This window comes from Ailuropoda melanoleuca, chromosome 1 (genome assembly GCF_002007445.2).
Source record: "Ailuropoda melanoleuca isolate Jingjing chromosome 1, ASM200744v2, whole genome shotgun sequence".
Lineage (NCBI taxonomy): Eukaryota > Metazoa > Chordata > Mammalia > Carnivora > Ursidae > Ailuropoda > Ailuropoda melanoleuca.
In genome coordinates, this window is record NC_048218.1 from 17,147,500 (window position 1) to 17,153,803 (window position 6,304).

The window sequence follows — 6,304 nt, forward strand, 5'->3', positions numbered from 1 at the left end:
AAGAAATAAAAACACAAAAGGTAACATGGATCTCACTGGCAATGGCAAATATATAGTTGTAACTGGATTCTGCAATATGGTAATAGTGATACATCACTCACTCACAGCTCTAGTTTAAAGATTTTCTAAAGGAATGTAGCAAAAATAAACATAAATACAATAATCTGTTTTTACACCATATAAAAGAAATAAATTGTAACAGCAATAATCTAAAATGTGAGGAGCAGAAGTAAAAATGTAAAGTATAAAAATTCTATTTATTAATAGTCTTAACATAGGTTTAAAATGGTGTTATGAGTTTAGGATATATTATGCAAGCCTCATGGTAACCACAAGGGAAGATCTTGTAGTAAACACACAAAAGAAGACAATAAATAAGTCAAAGCATCTTGATACCAAAAAAATCAAAACACAAAAAAAAGACAGCAGGGTAAGAAACAAGGAACAATGGATCTACAAAAGAATGAGAAAAAAATTAACAAAATGGCAATAGCAAGCCCTTGCCTATAAATAATTACATTAAATGTAAATGCATTACATTCTTCAATCAAAAGACATTTAATGGCTGAATGGATTTAAAAAACAAGATCCAACAATATCAGCCTAAAAGGGACTCATTTTAAAGACACACATGGATTGAGAGTGAATGTGGACAGAAAAAAAAAACATTTGAAGCAAATTGTGACCCCCCCCCAAAAAAAGCAGGGATATCTGCTGATATACTTACATAGACAAAATAGACTTTAGAAATAGTATTAAAAAAAAGGGTCAAAGAAGGTCATTATGTGATGATAAAAGTGTTAATACATCCAGAAGATATTAAGTGTCCAAGATAAGAGCACCTAAAAATATAAAGCAAAAACTAACAGAGTTAAAAGGAGAAATAAACAGTATTATAGTAATAGTTGAGGACTTTAATACCCCACTTTCAACAATGGATTGATCATCCAGACAGAGAATCAATAAGGAAACAGTGGATTTGAACAACAATACAGGACCAAATGGACATAACAGATGTATACAGAACATTCTAGACAACAACAGCAGAATATACATTCTTCCCAAGAGCACATGAAACATTTTTTAGGGCAGACCATATGTTAGGCCACAAAACAAGTCTCAGCAAATTCAGGAAGACTGAACTCTTACCAAGTATCTTCTCTGATCACAATAGTATGAAACTAGAAATCAGTAACAAGAGGAAAACTGGAAAATTCACAAACACATAGAAATTAACACTGTCCTCAACAACCAGTGGATCAAAGAAGAAATTAAGGGGGATATAAAAAAGTTTATTGAGACAAACAAAAATGGAAACACAACATCCAGAACTTATGGGATGTAGCAAAAGCAGTTCTAAGAGAGAAGCTCATAGTAATAAATGCCTACATTAAGAAGCAAGAAAGATCCCAAATAAACAACTTAACTCTATACCTCAAGGAACTAGAAAAGGAAGAACAAATTAAACCCACAGTTAGCAGAAGAAAATAATGAAGATCAGAGAAGAAATAGAGAACAGAAAAATAATAGAAAAAATAAACCAAACTAAGAGTTGACTCTTTGAAAAGATAAAATTGACAAAACCCTAGCCAGACCAACTAAGGAAAAAAAGAGAAAGGACCCAAATCAACACAATTACAGCTGATACCACAGAAATTCAAAGGATCATAAAAGATCCTGCTGGTGAGACTGTAAACTGGTACAGCTACTATGGAAAATAGTATGCAGGAATCTTTAAAAAGTTAAAAATAGAACTACCAAATGATCTAGCAATTCCACTTCTGAGAATATATCCAAAGAAATGAAAATACTACCTCAGAAAGGTATCTTGTACCCCATGTTCATAGCAGCATTATTTTCAATAGCCAAGATGGAAACAAACTAAGTGTCCATCAATAGATGAATGGATAAGGAAGTTGTAGGGTGTGTGTGTGTGTGTGTGTGTGTGTGTGTGTTTACACAAAAGAATGTAATTCAGCCATTAAAAAATGAGGAAATCCTATTATTTGGGACAAAAAGGATAGACCTTAAAAGTAATATACTAAGTGAAATAAGTCAGACAAAAAAAAAAAGACAAAAAACATATGATCTCACTTATATGTAGAATCTTAAAGAAAACAACAACTCATAGATAAAAAGATCAGACTTGTGGTTACCAGAGGTGGAGGGTGGAAGGAGTGGGATTTAGAGGAAGGTGGTCAAAAGTTACAAGCTTCCAGTTATAAGATAAATAAGCAACCACGGATGTAACGGGCAACATAAGGACTAGAGTTAACACTGCTGTAGGATATATAGGAAAAGTGTTAAGCAAGTAAATCCTAAGAGTTCTCATCATAAGAAGAACATTTTTTTCTTTTATTCTTCTTTACCTGCATTTTTTTGTATCTATATGAGAAGATGGATGTTAGCCAAACCTACAATGATAATCATTTTACAATGTATGCAATTCAAACCATCATGCTGTATGCCTTAAACTTATACAGCGATGCATGTCAGTTATTTTTCAATAAAACTGAACAACAACAAAACTGTGTATCACTTCTATTCACCGAAAGAACACTGTGATGAACACAACTTGCTAGTAGCTGGTTAGAAAGATCTTTATTAAAAGTCTGCTTAAACACTGCACTGCATGCCTAAACAAATACTGGGAAGAGATGTTCAAATTTTTATGTCACTTTGCAATTAAATCTAAAATGTTTAATCTAACATCATCATCATAATTCAAGAAAAGTTCCAAAATGATGCTAAGAATTCTGCTGAATAAAATAATCAAAAGAAATGTCTTAAGGTATAAAATTATAGTTCCTGTCCTTGTAGTTAGGAAACTTAGTAGTTCATATGTACCATATTTTCTTTCAAATACACTGATCTGACCGAAATGTGGTCTAGCCGTCAGTGAGATCTAAAAGCTAGATTTGTTTTGAATGACTTACTTGATTTTTAGGTACTGATGATTTTCCGACTTATAAGGACACAAAGCATTCAAGAGTTCCAGCCTATTCTAGGGACTGGAATTTTAGCACAATTTTAACAGTACATATGCTTTCTCTCTCTTCTGTAAGTGTGATCAGATCCAATTAACAGCAGCCCTGCAACTCAAAATGTGGGGGTCTCTGTGACATTCACAATGTTGGTTGCAAATGAGCCATAAATTCCTTAAGAAAAACGGAAAGGAAAAGACCAGTGCAAATTGAATTCTCGTCATCTTTGCCATCAATAAACATTTATTGCATACCTCCTATGTTCTGCAAACATTACCCGCAGAGGGAGCCATCTGCGTCCACACCATTCCTCCTTTGAGTTGTTTTATGACTTCCCTTAAGGCATAGCACAGACCCAAAGACCTACAAGCGATGACTATTTTTCCTATTTGCATTTAGTGTCACAAGAGCATAAATGTGCACATTATCCATATAGACTTTTGGAGTTCACTGATATTTTCGTAGATGATCCATATTGAAGGAAAATAGTATATAATGTGAAAGCTTTGAATTATGGTTATTTAAAAACTAATGTGTGTTCTGTGGCCAGTGTTTACAATAAGCATTAGAATGAATTACCTCATTATAACAAGAGTTCTATTTTAATTGTCTTGTGCCCATTTTGTTTCACCCTTCATTTCTGCTGATTTAGCCTCATTCTTTTGTACAGAAACACAGGACTGAAGCCAGATAGACTTTATTTTGAATCCTGTCTCCTGCCTGTATTGTGGGAGACAGGCCACTTCATCTCCATGAAATTTAACTTTCTGCTCTGGAAATGTAAATACTATAATGAGGTTCATCAGGTTTTGTGAAAATTGGATGAATATGTGCAGAATTCTAAGTATAGTGCCTGGAACATAGGAAACGTTCTATAAATATTAGCCAAAAATAAATTAACAAAAGAATACCATAAGGCTGACAGCCTCTGGAATTGTGCTATCCAACATGTTAGCCACCAACTACATATGGTTATTCAAATTTAAATAAATCAAAATTAAATTAGATGAAAAATCCACTTCTTTAGTTTCACTAACCACATTTCAAATGCTACATCGATAGCCTCACGTAACTAGCGGCTAGCTTACTGGGCAATGCTGCTCTGGAAAAATCTATGCAAAATGCAACAAGGTAGCAGGAAGGAGGTAAAGAAGCAGTACTACAGTCATCTGGTCCAGAAGAAACTGTGCACTTTGTCATTAATTGTGATGTCTTCCACAAATAGGGGTGATGAGGCCACGGCTGTGGAAGTAAGAATGTGATCTGTATGAGAAGCCCACTCAGTCTCTTCTCAGGGCCAGAAGCAGAGAAGCTATGGCAAGAGCTGAAGGGCTGAATCTAGAAAAGGGACCCTGGACCTGGCCCAGGAGCTGGTGAGATAGCTCACAGTCTACTCCATTCTGCTGAGCTGCCCTGCTCAGTTCTAAAAGCCGCTCTCAGAGCATCCAGGGCCAAACATACCTTCTTAAGGTCATCATTGAAGTGTGCTCTTCCATTATTTCCATTATAATCTTGTTCCTGCCACCATATGAAAACAGCACTTAGCTTTCATTCATTCTACTCTCAACTTGTCCTTGTTTAGCCAAACCCATTTCGCCAACTTTTGGCTCTACGTGAGGTAGAATCTAGGATGCATCAGACCATGTGGAGCCCATCACAAGTGGAACTCTGGGTGCTTTTTTATTTGTAACTTAATTAAAACAACCTAACATCAGATTGCCCAAGTCACACGATCATCTTACTAATCGCCACGGAAGCTGCTAAGGACTTCCAGATCCTCAGACAGAATGTAGTTGAAATGTGGAATTTTAATTTTCTAATTATAGGTCCAAGCTGCCAGGGGGATAGCTGAACTTGTAAGTTCAATGCTCTTCTGCTACAACCCCACCGTGTGGTATGATTCATTTCAAACTGTGTCAGGACCTCCAGAAAGGAAAGCACCAAACAAGCTTTAAAAAACATCTTCAGGTGATTCTGATTTCCACCCTAAGCCCCACCTCACCCTCGACACCCTATGATGGTTAAGGCAGAGGGAGGATCAAAGGCTTCAGAGTAAGAGAGACATTGCTTCTCTCTTATCTCTGTCACCTTCTAGCTATGTGTTCTGAGCCAAGTAACTCGGTTGCCATAACCTCAGTTTTATCCAAAATATGTGAATAACACCACCCTTGCCAGGTTGTTGCAATGATTATAAACAGTATACTGAAAACATCTGTCATAAAGATTCTATCTGGGTTGGTGACTCAGACAGACACAAATATATATACCTACTCTCCTTCCAATTTTTGTACTCCCACTTCTGAGCCTTACCACTTCTATAAGCAGATAAATACCATTGCTGTGTAACAACTTAGCTAAGAACTTAGCCGCTTGCAACAACACCATTAATGATCTCAGTTCCTCTAGGCCTGGAACCTGGGTGTGGCTTAGCTGGGTCCTCTGGCTCAGGGACTCCCACAGGGCCATGGTCATGTCAATGTGCAACTGAGGGTCTGCCTCCAAGTTCACTCACATTCATAGAGGATTCCGTTGACAGGATTCTATTCCTTATAGGCTTTTGGAATAAGGGCCTCATTTACTCACTGGCTACTGGTCAGAGACCACCCACAACTTGAACTATGTCACCTTGCTTCCCCAGTGCAAGCAAGCAACAACAGCCATAAAGTGAGAGAACATGCTAGCAAAATATAGGGCCAGCAAGAGGGGACTCACAGACTAAAAACCCAATCTTGGAAGTGACATCCCATCACTTTGGATATGTTCAGTTCTTTAGATACAGGTCAGTAGGTCAAGTCTGCACAAAAGAGGAGGCGATTACACGAGGACACAAATACCAGGAGGCGGGGCGAGAGCATTAGCTATCTTAGTAGCCAGCCTACCACAACAGGGATATTTTATCTCATTCTCTGTAAGTCCATTATTTGGAGTTCAGGCAATCTTCCCTCTAACAAGAATATGCCAGCTCAACAGCTGAAGGAATTGCAGGGCCACGGTTGGCTGTGAGCAAATTGCTTTTAGTGAACGGACAGGGGTAGAGCAGAGCCAGTGACCATCACAGGGCCATGCTAATTGGGGGAGTGCCACCCAGGAATACTGAACAGAGACACACCACGTTTGTGTTTCTCATGAAGTTCATTTATGAGCTGCAGTAAAGGACACCACATTTTGGCACAGAATGAAGAAAACCACACACCACATACTTTATGGACAAGTCTTAACGTGGCTCCAGTTCTAACCTTTGTTTCAACCTTGTTCCAAGATATTTAATCTCCATCAGGAAAAGAATTCCGAGGCAAGCTTCCGGATGAGTGTTCAGCGGA